Source organism: Dermacentor silvarum, chromosome 11, assembly GCF_013339745.2.
Source record: "Dermacentor silvarum isolate Dsil-2018 chromosome 11, BIME_Dsil_1.4, whole genome shotgun sequence".
Classification (NCBI taxonomy): Eukaryota; Metazoa; Arthropoda; class Arachnida; order Ixodida; family Ixodidae; genus Dermacentor; species Dermacentor silvarum.
In genome coordinates, this window is record NC_051164.1 from 37,117,075 (window position 1) to 37,138,211 (window position 21,137).

Below are 21,137 nucleotides of genomic sequence, written 5' to 3' on the forward strand. Positions count from 1 at the left end.
GAAGTGTGCAATTGATGGTGCTGGTTGCAGACGATACAAAAGGATGGTCTTTGTTCGGTTTGGGGGCAGACCACCGACGACCTCTTCAAGGCCTAGGAGAATGCTACAGTGTTTGACATCTGCCGTTGCATGGAGACTTTAAAAGCAGTAATTACACACATGTCAGTTTCTTCCTCAGACGTTTATCAGAGAATCAGCGTTGCGTTCAGGAACCAGTGGCGTCGAGACAAGAAACCGAAATAAGAGTTCATTCCGGCTGCCACAAGAACTTTTCACAGCTGGCTCAGTGAACCGTTCAGACGCCTTTCTAGTTGGGCGAACGTGTTCGGGTTCAATGCAAATGCCTGGTCTCTGTAAACATCTCGTGTGTTAGCGTGTTGATACAGCTGCCATCTCTTCATTTGTCTACTCATTTCGTCAGCGTCCCGCTTGTGAATAAAGTTTATTACGCATTAGTTTCTTCTCTCTGATAAACAATTGTTTCAACAATCTGTGATTTCACGGTAATCTGAGTGCTCGCCGCGGTAAACGTATTGTCGAGAACTGCTGGGCTGGTGTAATAACAGTAGCACTAAATCTGATGGACGAGCACTTTGAAATTCTTCAGCATGATACGTATATGATAGTATATGATAGTGAGCAGCTGGGAACCAAAATCAGGAGAGACTAAACGATAAACAGTGACCTCATGCTCTTCAGCGTGCCGAAGTGACCGTGATAGTTACACTGCACTGTGCATTTGTAACAGCTTGCGAGTAATAGATTTACTATTTTTGTATTTACTGTCTCAGTGATTGCTTATCGAACGTATAATTGTTTGTAATAACTCACTTGACTGATGAACATTCTATAATATTGGCCCCTTCCCCCTCCTTATTGTAATACTGAGCGAGGAGTTAAGTAAATTTAGGCTATTGTTGTGGAATATATTGCAAGGTGTGCGGACGAACGTAAGGTGGTTAGAACTTGGTAATTCATTTTTTATTTGATTTTACCTGAACGCATTAGCGTTAGGAGTGTCAAAGCGGGGAAAAAGTGTAAGTGTGGGAAGCCGCTCACGTAGTAGAGACTGGATGGGAGACTAGAAGAGCGTGTATGTGTGGTCAGACAGACAGATCTGATAGACAGACAGATAGATAGATAGACAGACAGATCAATCAACTGACATACAGATAGATAGGTAGATAGATAGATAGATGGACAGATAGAAAGACAGATAGGCCGATAGATAGATAGATAGATAGATAGATAGATAGATAGATAGATAGATAGATAGATAGATAGATAGATAGATAGATAGATAGATAGATAGATAGATAGATAGATAGATAGATAGATAGTGCTACTGACGGTTGTCTTCGAATCATCGTCACTTGCACTTCGCTCCTCGAAGAGGCAAAGCGGATGCATGTCGAGTGAGCTCCTGAACAACACCGCAATGTGGTGAACGAGATTTAACCCTTTAACCACATTTACCTTCCGAAAAGCGTACCAAAAATCGTAAATTTTTTTAAGTAGTCATAATTTTTTCCAAGCAATTCTGATTCTAAAAAGATAGTTACATTATTGATTTCTGCTTAGAATTCGCAAATCGAGCAGCAAAGTACGCTACCACATAATGGTTCGTCTCCGTGACAATTAGGCCACTGATGCCCCAATGCATGAAATGCATGAAACCAGCCGATAATGTCATTCTCGTCAGTGGGCTGCCGCAAGATTCCGGGCACTCGAGAGAAGGGTAACCGCGGAGGCATAGGTGGCGGGTTATCGGTGTTCACGCGCTGCCACGCACGTGCACTGCTCAGCGCGTCACCGACGTCGTCATAGCCGTCACTCTCGCCGTCATCTGAAGCAATATCCAGGGTAAAGACAACGTCCGAGTCGCTGTCGGACACAAATTCCATGTCGTCACTAACGCTGCTTTCTGTAACGCGCGAAAGGCACGAAATGCGGTTTTTCATAGACAACTACCGCCATCTAGGGTTCAAAATTGCAGGCAAAGCTATTGACGACCGTGATACGTCTTCGGCGGTGGATGTACGGGAAATCGGGCCGAGTGTGACTCGTCGCTTGCGATATTGGTACAAACTCGTGTGACGAGTGCAGCTCGGGGTTGGCGGCTAAAGGGTTTTAAATCATGAATACGAGATCTCACAGAGGTGTGACGTAATACTACTGCATTTATCTCGCATTGACCGCTAAACTGCCACTGAACTTTAAAATTTTTGTTCCACTTCGTAGTAAATTCTTAAGTAAACCATTCCCGGTGATCTGGAGCATAAAATGTGACGTTTCTCAGTGCTAATATCATGTCCAGCATGTCTGAAAAAACCGCACAGGCGGCCGGCAATGGCTGCCTGTGCTCATATTGATACAGAACAGCCGCTTTAGCGTGGTTAAGGATTGATAGTCGATTGCTATCTTAGTTGTGGTTAGACTTATTGTAAGGTTGGACTAAATTACTTTTGTTGTAGGCTTGCATATTAAAATGTGTACCCTGAAATGCAACTCGCAAATTCCTCTGAGAGCAACAAAACAGGAATGGTAAAGCACAATTGTTATTTCAGAACCTCCCCATTCGGTTCAAACAGTTGTTTCTTCCTGTACCTCAATAGCGCCTTTCTGTGAAGTCCGTTTCAAAAAGTGCATATCCAAACCATACAGCGCCTTAGGGAAAGACGAAGGCTTGAAATGACTAAGAGTGGTGGAACTAGAAATGTTACTAGGTCCAACATTTCGAAAAGGATTTTGGAGCGGCCCTGAGAAGAAAAGTACCCATATAGTTGATTAGACCTAATAAAGATAGTAGAGCTGCAATAAAAAAATCTATGATCTACCTCAAATTTCTCCGCAGCAAGCGATATACGAGTAAAACACGGCAGAAAAAAAAATAAAAACTCGTATACTTGCGGAGCTTGGTGCCAGCTGGGGAGGTTAAAATTTACGTTACGTTCAATAATACTTTCATTAACAAAATGTGCCTCATTACCAGCATCTGACGACTGACTTGAACGGGCATGTTGTAACATTAAAGTTCTTGGGCAATGGTTCAGTAAGCCGGCGCTCTAACATAACGTCATGCTAGAAGTTAAACCAACATTACCTAACTTTTAACTGCAGCGCAAACGTAGATTCTATACAACCTCGAATTGACCTTCACTGTGGTCCATTTGAACAAATCTCGGCGCAGATTTCGTCACACTTCGCTGCAGTCGGCGTGAAACGTGCCACAACGAGGATGCATAGGACCCGCGAAATGCACTAACGGGCACACGCTGACCGAGACAGAGGCCGGGTGCGTTGAACTCGCGTATTTCGTAACTACTGCAAGAATCATGTTCCACCACTTTTAACAGTTTTTTTTCTGGTTGTCTTAGCTGTTGTTGAGGAAGGAGCATTTTATTACTTTGTGCGCACTTGTATAGTATGTCGCCACACGAGATCAGAACTTCAACAACTGTATAACTACAGGTAAAGGCATCCATTGTCACCTTTTTTGCAAGTTCATAGCTGTGCTTGTTCATGCGCTAGAAGAAAAAAAATGAACGCACTAGAAGGCCAAGGAGTATTTTTTGCACACGACAGTATATGTATGCTGCACACTAAATATTATCCTAGTTTTTTTCCACAACCTCGAAGCAAAGAGAAGAGAAATAAAACTGAGAAAGACAAATGGCGTCTAGCGTGTTCGAAACGCGCTTCCCAGCCATCACGCATTTAGTACGCTTATTCTTAGAATGGATGATTGTCGAGTGAATGGGCCAATGATTTCGAATAAAGTGGCCCGCGATTACTCTTTAGCCGCACTGTGGACGTCCTGGATTAGTTGGGAGTACGATGCCGGAGATACGATCTTCTAGCAGACCTGTCTAGTCGTGTACGCTCTTTTCTTTTGTTTCTTTTTTTCGGGAGCTTTTACGTTCTTCGTATCAGTGGGGAAAATGACGGAACCACTATAAGTGAGGGCACAGAACTATCACTGTCTAGCAACTGAAGTTTATTACTAAAAAAACACACAAAACAGGATGAAATCATATGCGTGTGGATGTCATTAAGTAACATTGGAATAAATCACCAAGCATTTGCGTCTAACAATATACAAAACATATTGATGCTTGTCCATCTTCCTTCCTTCTTCTGTTACCTTCGCTTCCGCAGATTAATTAATGCGTCAATTACAACTCGCTTAGCATTCCACCTTACTCATTTGTTCATGCGGTGTCTGTGATAGGCATTTAAACACATAAAACATCTTGAATAAAATGAAAATGTTGGAACCGCATTTTAATGTACCCCATTAGGCATATTATTTGCAGAAGATCTTTCGCAGATGTGTGCTATTGTGAGCAAGCAGTACATCATAACCAACGAAGTTCTCATACACCTCGGAAGTACTATAGGGGTTTTATTTGCTGGCTATTCTTAGTGATTATTCATCACCGGTGCCCTGGTTTGACATATGATACTGATATCAGCGTTCACTTTTAAAAGACACTGTGGCCATACAATCTCCTGGCCGACATTCAAGGTGAAACCAGCAGAAGGCGACGTGAGAGGCAAAAATTACGAATCACTGCTAAAGAAAACCGTGCAAAAAATCGTACTTTATTCGAATGAGGTATGGGTATGGTAAATTTTATTTTATAGTCGTTGATAATTGCGCTTAAAAGCAAAAATTGTTTTGTTGCGGTGCTTGCTGTTCCCTGAATGAGATTTGATATCAAGCAAGTGGCCACACGCTATCCTTCAACCGACACAAACATAGCTTTGACACCTCTGCCGCAAAATACGTGGTAATCTAATGAGGCTACGTCCTGGACTCCCAGTCGGATAAATGTAATAGTGTCTGCGAAAGTGTTCGACCAATAATGCGAGCCAGAACATAGCTCACAATTTTGAACTCAGGCTTCCCTAACAAGGCAACACCTTTGCTAGTTGTTTTGGTAAAATAACTTCATCTCCGATTATCACTTGCATGGGAACAATATTCATAGTTTGAACATTTCTAAACCAAATCCTCCCGCTTGACACGACTACCAAGACATAGCATAAAAATGAAAAACATTACTAGAGACATGCTGGAAGCCAGGCAAACACTACAACAAATTATTGTGGAAAAATAACTGACAGAAATATTGTAATTCATGACCCAGTGACTGTTGTATTTCTTTATGGTAATAATGTTATTCAATAATCGAAACAGCCGTACACACGCGTTCGAAGTTTCTCAAGTGCGCGAGTTTCAAGTGACACCCTAATAAACGCAAATTAGCATTTATTTATTTTATTTTATATACTTATTTATTTGTTGTGGCTGCCAGGAGCCTTGCGGCTGTAGCTCACTGCGTCGTATACATCAAATCGGTTGCCCAATGGGAGGAGAATAACGTAAAATAAACAGAAAAAATAACATTTGTCAAATGAGTAATAAATAGTACAGAATAAAAGTAAAAATGTGTTGGCAAAGTTGAATATGAATAATATGACTAGAAAAACCTCACACGAACGCATGAAAACTTTTATGTGATGCCAAAGAAAATAATCACTATTCAGATCACATTGTGCGGCATTCGACCTTTCATGGGAGAACGTAGAACACGTTCGATGAAGCTGCCCGAACGTTTACCATAAAATATGTGCTTTGAAAGCAACATTGATTACCCTTAATAATCGGCCTTTCAGCACACAGAAGTTGCGTTGGCCATGGAATAACGCATCACTACAGCGATAATCTCTGTAAGCTTTGATAAAATTTAACAGCGGAGCTGTTTCAGGTCGAGGTTGATCCCTACGGAGCGATGGTGTTCGCAGTTTCAGAAAGCGAGATAGATTTCTTGGTGAAGCGGGATTCGAACCCGGCTACCCATGGTCCGAAGGCGAGCGTCATAACCACTAGCTTATACACCCACGGTTGCAGAACATGCATTAATGGGAACCATGTGATTGCGTTGTACCGATGATTGTAACATAACTTGCATTGGGCGAGAGAAAGAGAAAATTAGAGCGAGAGAGAGTGAGAGAAAAACAAAGAGAGAGAAAGAGAAACACAGATAGAGATAAAGAGAGAAAAACAAAGTGTGAGAGAGAAAGAGAGAAAGAGGCGTGACGTGAACCCGGGTATACTTACGGTGCGAAGGCGAGCGTAATACTCACTACGCTTTACACCCACCCTTGCAGAGCTCTGCTGTTTCATCAGATTTCGCAAGCGTGGAACGGGCCTAAAATTTTATCGAAAGTGGCATTGTATCAATGTATTAAAATTTCTTTATGTCCATGTGTGTTATTCTTACGTCGCGTCATTCTGTGTAGGTTTGTGGTAGGAGGACGCCAGTTTAATGTTTGTGCTCGGTGTGCGGGGCCGAGAGATGAAATGCGCGGGCTTTTCCGTGCTTGTGTTCGGCGTGCGGGGCTGAAAATTGCGGGAGTGCGCGCGGCTGGTGCGCGTGCCGGGAGAGACATCTGGAACGACGGGGCAGCCAAGCTGACAGAGCGGGCAGTGCAGCGAGATGGAGCGGACCGAATGCCGGCCCACGTCCCGGCATCCCGGTCCTGTACTGCAAACCGGACGCCGCCCCGGCTTCTACCATCGTCGCGGGTCCGGCTGAGCTGAGCCACGTCTCGGCTCGCACGACCGCTGCCGTGCTGCCGTGCTCGGGCTACGTCCCAGAGCCCTGGTCCTATTCTGCAAACCGGGCGCCGCCCCGGCTTCTACCATCGTCACGGGTGCTGCTGAGCTGGGCCTCGTCCCCACTCACACGACCGCTGCCGTGCTTCCAGGCTCGGGCTACGTCCCAGAGCCCTGGTCCTGTTCTTCAAACCGGGCGTCGTCCTGGTTTTCACCCCAGTGCTGTGCTGGGCTTCGTCCTCGCTCTCAACCCAGCGCTGTGCTGCCGAGCTCGGGCTGCGTCCCAGAGCTAACGCTCCGGAACCGGGCTACGTCCTGGTGCCACCCTGAACTTCAACCGCCGCCCGTACTCACCGCCGTCAGAGCCAAGTCCGCCGAGCCATCGCCACTAGGCCGGAACTCCTGATTAGCATTGTGAGTGCTCGATCGTGACAGTTACCCAGTTAATCTGTATCGTCCATGTGTTTCTGTATTAGTCGCATGTGCTGTTTCATGTTATAAAGACGTCTCTTTGTGTCTCTGGTTGCCTTCTTGTGCGTCTGGCTGACCTGCGCCCACACAGTTGCCCACAAGGTTACAATTTGTGTGCTAATTTTGTTTTCTGGCGTGACTGTTGTTGTTTAGACAAGCTTACGAAATGTATTTTATCGCCAGACCGTTCATTTGTATCATCTCCTATTATCATCTCTTTTTCCTTCTGCAACGTATTGCTTGTGGGGAAGCCGGTGACAGGACAGATGCCAACATTTCCAATGTCATCAGAATAAATCACTCGCATATTCGGAAACATAGAATCGTATGCTTCATGCAGTGGTGACCTTGGGCAAGGCAAGATAACTTCAGGGTAAAATACAAACATACACTAGCAGTTTTACTGGATGCTATGCGAAAGCGAAAGGGCGTGCGCAATGTGGTACAATCAAGATCACGTCACACAACATGGCCTAGAAATATTATGTCTCGTTCAAGCCATCAGGCAGTGACATAACCTAAGTCTACCAATATCAGTTTATAACATTGAAACTGCCGTCGGCCAAATTAACCTATCGTAGACAATGCGCACTATCTCATGCTGCATTTTTTACAACTAATTAGGTTGCTGTCAGAAGTGACACGCGACTGACTTATTTATTTACTTATTTCAACGTACTGTCAACCTCGTAGGGATTATTACAGGAGTTGGTGAACAACTTTGACACATATAGGTACATTTGCAATCCTGGCTTTCTTTTAACGCCAGAAAAAAAAATACAGGATAGGTGGGAACACATGCAGAGACGCAACTTATATCAGTAAGTAAAAGAGAGCACTGCTTTCTCGGCAAGTTCAACTAATTTGCAAAACGTTGCCTGCGTGGTGAGACACGCGTTTAGTCCATTGCATTCTCGTGCAGCTTGCGGGAAGTAGGAAAACCCAAACGCGTTATTATTGCAGGAAAACTCTTCTAGTCTATGTGGCTGGATCTTTAGTCTGGCGAGTGGATCTGAAGTTTATAAAGTCTGAGTAGTTTAGCTCAAATGCGTTGTGGAGTAGCATATATAAAAACTTCAAACGCTGTAGTTTCACTCGGCTTCCCAGAGTGTGAATGCCCGCACATTGTGATAGCTCAGCTGGTGAGTCGGTACGCTTGTAGCTGTTATAAATAAAACGGGCGGCTTTCCCTTGAATCATTTCGAGTGTTCGGATGTTATTTTTTGTGTGCGGAAACCAGACTATATTCGAATAATGTACGATCGGCCGAATAAGTGCGACACAGGCAAGATATTTATTTTGAAATGTCGAATGACGCAAGACTCTCTTGAGAAAGAACTGTTTCTCTATTGCTTTCCTGGTTACCTGTTGGATTTGCGCAGTCCACGTCAGGTCAGAAGAAATGATGAGTCCTAAGTAACGATACTCGGAAACACTTGAGATGATGGCGTTAATGGAGTAAGGATAATCTAATTTTCGTTTTTTTCTTTGTAACCAACATTGAAGCCGTTTTTTTTAATTGATAGACATCTGCCAATCCTTGCACCATTGCCCAATTTGACATAATGCGTTATTGAGATTAATTAGACCATCAATATGTTCTGGATTTCTTGGTAAAGCACGCTGTCATCTGCAAACAGACGGATTTTAACGTTCACGTCTTTCGCAATATCATTTATGAAGAATAAAAATATATGAGGGGAGCCAGAACAGTTCCCTGAGGTACACCGGAAACAACTGGAGCAGGATGACAAGAATGGTCTCCAAGATTCACAAACTGCTCCCTATTGGAGAAATAATCACTTACCCAGCAAGTGACTGGCCCGTCTCCGAGTATGAAAATGAGTTTGAAAATTAGATTCGCATGAGCGACCCGGTCAAAGGCGTTTCATTAGTCCAAAAAGAGCATATCGATTTGCGACTGGTTGTTAAGAGCTTGTGCAAGGTCACTGGTTATTTCTATTAGTTAACAGTGTATAACCCACGACGGAAGCCGGGGTGGTTTGGCTGAAGGATTTGATTAGTTTCTACAAATTATGTAATGTACTTCAAGGTAATATGCTGAAGCATTTTACAAGTACAAGTCAAAGATATAGGCTGATAGTTTGCTGGCGATGAAGCTGCTCCCGATTTGTGAAGTGGCACAATTTTAGCAATTTTCCGCTCTGCTGGGAGTGAACTTTCACGTATTGATTTTGAGTACATGAGATGCAAGTATTTGCTGATAGGTTCTGCATACCGTTTAAGAATTCGTCCGGAATTCCATCAGGGTCGCTACATTATTTGATGCCGATATTTAATAACATAGAAAGTATACCAGTTTCGGATATAGTTGGAGAGCCAGCTAGTTTATTCTGTTGATTACCAAAGGTAAATGGGCATGGGTATGTTGGGACATCTGCGTCACATGTAAACACCGACTGAAAGCAGTTGTTAAAAAGATTTGCTGGGTCTTTGTTTTCCGCGGAGGATGCTTCGTGGGTGCTGTTTTGAGAGTGAATGTAACGCCAAAATTTATGGGGAGATTCCTTGATGAAATGTTTTAAAGTAGTGCTACTTAAATGCTCTTTAGCACCATGAATTTTGCCTTTTAATGAAGTCGTATGAGAATTTAAACGCGACCAATAATCAGATTTCGTGCATGATTTTTTAGTTTTCCTTAGCCTCTTGAGTATATGCTTTAAGTGGATTATATCGCCTGTAATCCACGGATTGTGTTTTCTCGTCGCCTTTGGTATTTTCAGTACGAAACAGTTAATGCACTGCATAATATGTGCCTGAAATGTCAGCCAGACATCGTCAATATGTGACTGCTCGTCAGTACAAAGATTATAGAAGTTATGGTATTCATGATTAAGATACGTCATGAAAGGCAAATATATATTTGACAGAGCCCTTCTTCTGAGTACACAGGACTATTTTATGGTCCGACAAGCCGTGTAACGCTTCTACATAGGTATCAGTTGTCACGAAAATATCAGTGACAAAAGCTAATTCTAAGACAGAGCTGGAGCCTCAATGAACACGACTAGGCGAAGGTGATCGGCGTCTGGTGGTACGGTAACCATTCGGCGTCTCGGTCGTTGAGGGCGGAGATGGGGAACGGCGCGGAGGGGAAGCATAACGACGGCTTTAGTAAGAAGCCCCACCAGAATACGCATCGTGTTCACACAGGTCGTACCCGCGACGCTCATCTTGTTGGCGCTTGCGGCAAAAACGTGATATGTGGCCGCGATAACCACAGTAATAACAGGTAGGACGAGACGGTCGCCAAGGCGGGTAGTAAGGGGCGCTCGGTGCGCTGTGAGATAGTGTGGACAGATGGGGCGATGACGGCTCAAGTGGTAATGAGGGGACATTGGCCGGAGGAGTGACACCAACCTGCGTGTATGTGGGTAGAGGCAACGTTGGACGTACACTAGTTGGAGGCGCGGCAGCAACCTGCGCGTATGTTGGTACGGTGCGAGGGGCCGGAGGGTCAGAACAGGTCATTGACGCAAGTTCCTCTCTGATGACGTCGCGCAATGCTGCACCAGAAGGCTGAGCAGGAATCATTAACGGAGATGACAAGCCAAGTGATTGCAGTTCTTCGCGTATGATCGCCCGGATCATCATGCGCAAGTCGGGGTCTGCCGCAGAACGGTGTTCGCTGCAGTCTGGCTGGAAGCGTACGGACTCGAGCTCGTCGAGGCTCTGGCACGTCAAGACGATGTCAGAAACGGTAGCCGGGTTCTTGACGGCGAGCGCGTTGACGGCCAGAGTCCCAATACCTTTAAGAATGTGGCGTATCCTGTCTAACTCAGTCATGGCAACATTGAAACGGCGACAGAGTTGCAAGCACATCCTCGATGTACGATGTGTAGGACTCGCCAGAGTGTTGTTTTCGAGCATCCAGAGCTTTCTTCGCAAGGGCGGAGCGAACCGCCGGCGTGCCAAAAACTTGCCGAAGCTGCTGCTTGAAGTTCGTCCAATCGGTGAAATCAATCTCATGGTTGAAAAACCAGGTCTTCGCCACACCGGTCCGGTAGAACGAGACATGGCGGAGCTTGTGAGGATCATCCCACCGATTAGCAGAGCTTACGCGCTCGTAATCATCCAGCCAGTCCTCAGCATCTTCACCGCGAAGACCAGCGAACAGATGGGGATCACGCTAGCGGCCACTGATGATCACAGAAGGTGCGGCTTGTCGAAGCGGGATGGTTAGGTTAGAAGCGCCAGGCTGCTCGCCCTGCGACATGCTGACGGACAGTGGGCACAAGCGGCGACCCGAACGAAGCTCCAGGGAGTAGGCCAGGGGCGCCGAGGACGGGGACCAAGAAGCACCTCCGCCACTTGTGACGTCACAGTAAGGGCGGAGCTTTATTGAGCTCGAGAGACGACACGGCGAAGTAGGGCGGCGTCCACAACCAGCCTGAACAGCCTTCGACACAGTCCACGCTGATGATGATGCGCCCGCATGCGCGATGAAAATGAGGGGCACACGCATGATGATGATAATGTACAGACGATGAAGAAGTGCACAATAAATGCCCACAGTATATAAGCATTACTTGCACAGTAGTTTCTCAAAATATTTTGAGGACAATTTTTGAGCACGTTAGTGCCCTTTAAATTTCACGATATGGTGAAAAACCCGGTGCAAAAACAAATTCGCAAAAAATTGATCGTGTTGCGCATTCTATTAATATTTGCGTTTTGACGTTTTATGAACAATCTTCTTTCACTATAAAACACTTCCGTAACACAAATTTATGTTTTTTATTCCTTAGCACCGAGGTGAAAATGCGCAAATATAGTGTTTTGGGGAATTTTTCGCAAAAAACGGTCAGGGAAGAAAACCTGGAATTACTTTCATAGAAGTTTCCCTAAAACGTACTATCTGCTGAAATATTATTTTATGTCCAGGGCACAGGCTCTAAAATAAAAGCGTGAATTTGGTAAAAACGCTATTTTTGCCCATGTTTAGACGTTCGCAACACACTAAGGTGGCCCATAAAAAAATAAACAGAAAAGCGGATATAATTGAGAACTATAACAACTTTCTCTACAGAAATTTTTATCAAAGTAATTTGCGTTTTCATAGAGAAAACTATTTTTGAAATTGAGTCCCAACATTGCCGAATCCTGGTTCGTACTTCGGCTTCACCTGATAGCATGTGGGCGGGAAATGCAAACGAACTGAATATGGTGGTGTATCCATAGCATATGGTTTTTGGTTCTTTTCTCCGTACTGTATTCAAGCGAAGCTTGTATTGTCTTGAGGTTCACTGGGAGGGGTAGCTACAGCAATATCGAAACTTCCTGATATGAGGCGAACGTGATGTCAATACCAATGACGTGCAGTACGTGCGACATCGGTGCTCGACCGGCAGTCAGGCATCTATTGTGGGACTGTCCCGGTCTCCCGACAGTAAGAGAAAAACACAAGTGATGCGGCAATATCGCACTGGAGGCATGGACCACGCCACCCCCTCAGGCCGATGCCCGGCGAACTATCAACTCTTTATGGGAGTTTGTGCGCGAGGCCGGCTTTACCGGGAGGTTATGAATGTCTAGTTTCTTTTTTCGTGCGTGTTTTTTTTTTTTATTGTGAACCCCGCCATTGACCCTTACCCCTGCTTAGGCCACTGAGCCGTCCTTTTCATTAAAAATTTTCTCTCTCGCTGATGCCAGCTGCGAAGTTAGGAAAGCGGCCCTACAAATTTTGTCTCAGAAACTTGATGAAACCGTACGTTCAGCGTCACGCGGCCGTAAATCAGCTATTGAATGCTTTAGAGGAGGAAGGAACAGAAATCGTGACCTCTGCCGATATAAAGGAAGGGGGTTTAGATGTACTGTTGGAGCAATTGAATCTAGAGCCACGGCTAAGTGTAGTCCAGAAGGAGGAGTTCAAAAGCACTGTTTCTGAGTTTACCGAGCTGTTTTTGGACCGTTGCGGGCAGACAACGGTGACTGACCACGACATTGAGCTAACATGTGAATAGCCGATACGCCGTAAACCGTATCGATGTTCTGCGATGCAAAAGCTGATATTAGAAGATGAGATCCCGCGAACGTGTTACTTAGGGGTAATAGTACCAGGTGAAAGCGAATATACATCTCCTCTAATAATGGTCCAAGTACCGGGAAAGATCCTGGCCATGCATCGATTACCGGCCCCCGAAGGCCATAACTGCATGGCAGAGTTACCCGATACCAAATCTAGAGGACAGTGGGGAAACAGTGTCAAAGTCAAATTACATTTCCACGCGAAACCTCGTGCGAGGTTATTGGCAAGTCCCCCTTACGGAGCGTACTAGCCGCTACGCCACGTTCGGTTCCCCATTCGGAACGTTCCACCCACTAATGTTGAGTTTTGGACTGCAAATGCGGAATACTGTTATCGGGCCTAGTGGACCGCGTTCTTCATGGCCTGTTTGAATTCGCACTACCGATGTCGATGATGTCGCCATCTTCTCGAGCACCTGGGAACAACATGTCAAACATTTACGACTCGTGCTGAAAAGATTGGACGAACCAAGTCTCACCGTGAAACCTGCTAAATTTCACTTAGGTTGTGTCGACCTGACTTACGTGGGGCACGTTGCGGGCGCGTCCGGCGTAGACCATCAGAGATCAAGGTAGCCGCTGTCGTGAACTACCCTTCAAGAACCACAAAATCTGAGATAAGGCTGTTTGGCCTTTTTATGCCTAACTGGATACTACCAGCGTTATGCAAAAAGTACTCTACCATTGCCAGTCCTCTAACCGTTGCTCTTTAGAAATCGGAACCCGGGAAAGTGATATGGGAACCGCAAAAAAGAAATGCGTTTCACAAGCTGTAACAAACCTTTAGCGAGAAGCTGGTTCTCATGGCGCCAGACTTTTACAAAGGCTTCATCCCAGTGAACCATTAATGTACCATAGATGTCCATAGAACATCATGTTTGAGACATTGCACACGTCCTATAGATATCTATATTTCTCCAAACAACGTTACAAATACGTACCATGGATAATCTAAGTCCCATCCAGATCACGTTGCTCTAACGTTGAAAGGATGTCGCAGCTGGACATAAGTAACCTCTAATAGATGTTCTTTTTTAGGACGCAGGACGTCCATAGAACATCTAGTGGATCTTTCCTGCTGTCCCTATAATGAGCTGTATACCTGCGAGTGCCACAGTAGATGTACTATTGAATACAAATGAAATACGAACAGCAGAGTGTGTGGCCAAAACGTAACTAAAAGCACAATGTGTGGCGTCGGCCAGCGATGATTGTACACATGCATGTGGTTTCGATGCAGAGTGCGGGGCTGCCTGTCCTAGTACATATTACATCACCTGTATTTTGTTGGAAGCTTGTATTCTCACCCTATCATTGCAGTGCCATTCCTATCTGTGATTACTTTTAAGGTGGCTAGCACTGTTGTTGCGCATCCAATGCATTTTTCGTGCTATTCAAATTACGATTAGACACTGATGGTGGTAACAAAAGCAAAGCAATGCACGTTAGCAAGCTGGGTGCATGCCAGCTATATCACGCTACAGATGTAGCGATGGTGCTAGTCACCATAACAGTGTACTGCCAGGTGGGTATGGCACTGCCCGAGGAGAGATGAGAAAACAACTTTCGGACAAAATACGGGTGAAGTTTATCGCAATAGAGCGAGCAGGGCTGCACTCTTCCTTGAGAACTATATCCCCACGCACGTGCACAACGACAGGCCGACGACATACACCGTATACCTTTAGTTATGCTTCGGCCACACGCTCCGCTGTTCGCATTTAATTTGTCCTCGATGGTACATCTGCTGAGGCACACTAATGGCACAGTTACCCACATTGTCGGCATGTAGCTGGTGACTTTGCTTGAAATGTTTTGTAACGTGTAAACGTGTGAATGTGAAAATATAAACTGCAACACTTAAGGTGAAATCCTTAGATGGCTCAATGGTCGAAAATCCGATGTCCAGCGTCGCAGCACCAAAATTCAATGGCACCAAAATTGGGGATTGAACCTTCGACCTTTGGTGTTAATTAGGTCAAAGCGAATTAAGGCACAGTTCATTAAGATAGAGTTAATTGAGGCACTCTAACCCACGGCCTTTGTTGGGAGTCGAAACCACTTGGAGATATGGGCGAACCGGCCACATCTCCAAATTATCTCCAAGTTGGATTCCAATTGACATGGTGAAGGTAGAGTTGAACCCACTACCTTGGGTGTTCATTAGAACGAAGTTATTTAAGGCAAGTTAATTACGGCAGAGTTAATTAAGGCACTCGAACTCTCGAACTTTGGTGGAAGTCGAACCCACGACTTTTGGTGTTAATTAAGACAAAGTTAAGATACAATTAAGGCACTCAAACCCTCGACCTTTGGTGGGAGTAGAGCCCGCAACCATTGGTGTTAATTATGACGAAGTTAATTAAGGCACAGGTAATTAAGGCACTCGAGCCCACAACTTTGGTAGGAGAAAACAATAGAAGTAACAACGCATGCGAATGACAAATAATTTAATTAATGCTTCGTGAGTGCGCAGGCTTCTGCCTTCATCCTCTTCAGTGTTCGCTAAAGTGACTGTCAACTTTTATATATAGTTCTAGCGCTCATCAAAATGCGAAAACTGTGATGAGAAAACTGTAAATCCGCATTTTGATCATTATGCATCATTACAAATCCTGCAATGGATAAATGAAAAATAGTGAGTTCAGTAAGCACTAGGTAAAGCACACCTGTGAAACTCACAATGTCATACCAATGTTACTTTTTTATTTATACAACTGATAAAGCTTTATTACAAAAATGATCGGCCCCCAGCCACGCACATGTATGAAATTATTCATTACATGTTCTCGCTGTACACAAACAGGTTAAACGCGGATCTAAAAAAGAAAAAAAAACACGTAATCAAAAACAGATTCTTGAAAATTAAGCTTTATTAAAACACAAGTAACGAGTAGGCGAAAAATGACTAGTAGGCACAGTGCCACAATTATAATTAAAAATAATAAAACTGATTAGTAAGAGGTAGTATGACATACTAATTAATGACCAAAAGTGCAAGGCCTGCTTGCCAGCAGCTGCTTCTGGGGCCACCGGATTCAAGATAGAAAGCCAGTACTTTCTAGCTGCATTGAAAAATATATGGTAAAATAAATTCCACGCAAGCAGAATCCAGAGATGGAATGTTCATCTTGATAGGCAACTTGGTCAGGCAGCTTCTCAGATCACAAAAGTGCCAATAACATAATGCTGCCAGGGACTTAGATATAGGCATTGCAAATGAGAAATATCCCTGACACTTGAAGAGGAACGCCGGAAACCAAGCGATACAAACATGTGCGAAAATTAACCATCAAAACATTGCCTCCAGAACATTCCCGTAAGCGCTCCGCAAGGCGAACAAACGTACCACAAATAGCAGTCAGAAGCACAGCTCTAAATTTCAGCACGCAACTGTACAGTTCTGCCTAGTATATACGTACAGTACTTGGGCCATGGTCAACCGCACAAAAGTCGAAAAGACACAAATAAAGCACACGCTGCTCGCGCCCGTTTCGGAACATTGCTGCGCACTTGCATCGAGGCGCGTGTTGCTGAATTGATATCAGTGGCGATGCGAAGTCAAAGCTATTGCGAGTTCAAGCTTCTTTTTTTCTTTATAAACTGTCGTAATACATCAGCAAGTTAAAGGTTACGTATTTTCAACAGTGTACTAATAGATATAACTGAAAAATAAATTATCTTTGTATGAGAAAGAAAATGACGTAACCGAGACCGAAAGCATAGCGAAAAAATGGCGAAAGTATTGGCTTTTGCGCGCGGTGTCCAGCAGCAACGTTACTAGACCTCCAGCAGTGCGTGCAAAGGTCGTGCTAAATTGCAAAATAATTAATTTAATGCTTTTGCTCTCCTAGCTTCCCATTGTTAGGCATTAGAGACAATTTGCTTGTATTTCTGCGGCATAGTGCGTGCATCGACTCATAACGCACAATGTACGATCAATGCACGAGAGCTTTGAATGTGCAAGAGATGTCCAAATCATAAGGACATTCGACGTCCTCTGGATGACCCTTGACTGCCACGTACTAGTCGAACATACTATAGATGTAAACTGGACGTCGTTAAATGTCTTGGATATTTGGTCTTTTGTGGTACATCCAATGGATATTTGTGGTTCACTGGGATCATTCAATGTGACGCCAGTGATCGCGGTATGGGGGTTGTACTATGCCAAAACAATGCCAGTGGTCATGAACGACCAGTTTTATATTTAAGCCGAAAGATTAGTTGCAGGGAAGAGGCGTATATTGCCTCTGAAAAAGAATGCGCCTGCCTCGTGTGGGCCGTTCCAAAGCCGGCCTGCTATGGCTACGCTTCCAAGTGTGCCGACTAAACGGACAACTGCCCTCCAGCCTTCTTGAATGACATGTCTATAAGCGTTCGGTTACTGATGTGGAGCATGATACTCCAGCAGCATAACCTATCCTAGAGCTATGTTACAAGGAAGGAATCTTAAACGTGAACGCAGACGCACTAAGCCGTGTGTTTTAAGCAATACTGTCCTTGACCTCCTTGGGACTTACATTTAGTCACTTCGCCAACAGTTATCAAGTTCGCAGGCACATTGGGGCAAAATTGAAGTCCTCATGGCAGCCCCAACTTTATTTTGTAGTCATTTCATGCCGTGTGTTACATGTGTTTGACGCTTTGTTTGAGTTCTGATTTCAAAATATTTGTGTCTCACATGTGATTCATGATGTAGAAGGACTAAATTGGGAATACACGAGTAGCTAGGGATATTGTTATGCTGCTTAAGTCTGGTGTGCGATCGAGTAACAGAGGGAACTTGCTCGTGTTGGGTTTTGCCTGTTGTCGGTCGGTTCTTGGCAATATGTAAAAGGATCAACGACCGGTGCTGAGAAACAAGTTCGTCAGAAGAGCCAAGCGAAGCCGGCTGAGGCACCTGGGCGACAAGGCGGTGAAGCAGTGATCCTGGCCGGACGAGTGGGACCTGTTCATGAAAAGGAGCGTGGAGCCGTCTGTTCCCCAGAACACCGGAGGGGAACCAGGATGGGCCTGGCGAACAAGCCTGCCCGGCGTCTGAGCCACGTAGATGCAGCTCGTCTTCCTGGCGCATTGTCTGGCGGCGGGGGTGCTGTTGTGCCAGAGCTTTCCACAAAAGTTCGTTAAGCTGGCATTCTGCCGAAACCAGGCGCCGAGCTGACCGGCCAAGCGCAAGCTCGCCTCGCTGCCCAATGACCGGCGGCAACTCATCAAAACACGCTCGGGCGTGCCTGGGCCCGGCGCAGAGCGCAATGGTGAGTCACCCTCCCGGCGGAGTGTCAGATGCGGCCGAGGACAAGCCCTCTCGTCCTTTCGTTCAATACAAACAGCGACCAGCAGTTTTTCCTGATTGTAGAGTTCGAACTGCTGGCTGCAGCAACGGATCCCGGGGCTATGAAAACCGAGCCGCGTGAAGCGGGAAGACGGAGGCTGCGAGCGAAGAGATACGTCCTGCCGGGTCATCACCGCGTTCTTTAGTGCAAGCCCCTTACACTCTCGGTCCCGGTTCCGGCTGTGTAATGCACTTGTATCTATTGTACAAGAGTGTTTCGTTAACTCACCGTGGCTTTGACCGCTTCATAGCTCAGCTCTGCGCAGCAGTGGCAGCAGGCTGAGATGCTCGACACCCAACAATATGCACAGAGCCATTGTATAGTGCAGCAAAATTTGACAAGGTGAGTTACTTGGAGCCAGCGAAAAGAACAAGCGATATCAAGGTGCACCGTTGGCTTGTGCAGTGTTTACGGTGGCACGCCAAAGGTGACGGTAGACGCAAAGCCTCAGGTAATGGCACGTCTGTGAGAAGTGAGACAGAAGGGATCGTGCGCGTATCGGGTCAGCAGATACTATCTATATGATGCCAGAGATACATGCACACCACACCAGGCCTATGCTTGTACATAGTGCTTGAGCCAGAAGGCTTTGCAACATACAAACTGAAGCTGAACGCATACATATTCGAAAGAGAAGGCATACTGCAGCGTATGTAGCCCATAAACAGCACCTGGCACATGCTTCGACCCAGATAGGCTGCGGTCTATGACGACATATTCATATCAATAATCTGTCACAGCAGGAATGACTGCTCTGTCAGCAAAGATCGGGTACTGCGTTATTGGCGTCCTTGGGAATGCCACTTCCGCGCATTTTATTTTGTGGAGGAAAGTTGCAGAACTTTTGGGCGTGAGTGCTTTGATGTCATGTAATGACACCAAACAGTCATGTAACGCGTAGGATGGATAACCGGTGGACCATTAGAGTTATAGAATGGATACCAAGACAAGGAAAGTGCCGTCGAGGACGGCAGAAAACTAGGTGGGGTGATGAAGTTAGGAAATTTGCAAGTGCAAGTTGAAATCAGCTAGCGCAAGACAGGGGTAATTGGAGATCGCAGGGAGAGGTTTTCGTGCTGCAATAGGCACAGATATAAGCTTTCCTGGTGATGATGGTGATAATGAGTTTGATGTCATGGTTGTGGCTTGTGGTATTGTGTTCATTTAAGCATTTATTACTCCGGACGACATGTATCGTCCACTGTGTGCTCTTCGAGTGCGTCATCAACTATATTACCTTTATTGTTTTATTTCTTTTTCCACATTTGTGCTGCAAATCCATGTGAGAGTCAGCTGAGAGTCAGTCAGCACTACCCATTATTGCCCGCCTCTCGTTCACTAGAAAAAGCAGAAAATCTGAATTGTTGCTGCTCGAGCGCATGATAAATACGTGAAACGAAGCCAATAATTGATATGTGCATGAATGCTCTTGTTCAAGTATACTCCTTCAAGGCTGAGAGAGGAAAGAAAAACAGGAGGCGAAGACGTTAACAAGAAACGCTTCTCATTGGTTACCTTACGCCACGAGAAGGGGACAGACGAGCAGAAAGCTGGCAGAGTGAAAGAGCAAAAAGACTCGGTGAAAGCAGGCACGATTGAACCACGTAATTAAAGGTGCTCCGGAAAAGTACAAAAGTTCCTTCACTACCTTGTTGGCAAATGATCACTGCGGCGGATTTCCAGCAGCGTCTGCGTAGACAGTGGACAGTAGTCTAGTCAGCGCAATATATTGTACACAGAAGCGTTTTGTAAATCATGTCGCAGGCACTGGTGCAGCAAGTGGTCAGTATTCTCTTCACAGCAACAGGCATTAACTACAACACTGGCGGTCACTCCATTTGTGCTGAATACGATTTCGTGAAGGCCACTTCTACTAGAGGTCCCTCTAGTAATTCTCGTACGAAACTATATGCCCTGGCGTCTCTAGCAAAAACATTTGTTGATATTTTAAATACCTTACATTACGTTTCTATAGCTTTCAGTAAAGATCTTTTCGAATGGCTGTTGCATTTCACTCCGAACATTTATAATTGCAAGTAAGCGCAAACAACATGGCGTGCTTGTTCTCGAGCCTCCCTAATACAATGCACTGGCCGTTTGAATCGGTTTACTGCAGTGAACTTTACAGAAAGGATGAATAAAGGGCCGGTTAGTCAAATGTTGTTACACCTTCTCTATAGACATTCTGCGGGCGTTTCAATAGTGATAACATTATTAATTGCATGAAAGTTGCTACTATGCATTATGCATTCAGTGCCACAATGACGTGTCGTATGCTAGGCCTTAATTCTTAAATGATGTGAGTAAACGTTTTTGTTACCTTCTGTGAACAGGGCAGGTTATACGCCTCGAGCGTGCTTATGCATTGCGTCACTAACAAATGACACACTACAGGCGCTGCTGTTATTGTCACTGTGGCGCAATTCAGTCTGAAATGAAAGCTTGACGTTTGAGATGTCGAGAGGGATGCTTGGTCTTGCTCGCTCGTTTCCTCGAAACAGACGCAATGGCCTTTCGGAGAAAGGGGAAGACCCTTACACAGATGCAATCACCACGTTTGTCGGTGGCGTAGAAAATTGATTCCCCGCATTTGTTTCCGCGCCCACTCAGCCTTCAGTGTCAAGCTCTGCACGGTATTCTTGCAGCGATATGTCACG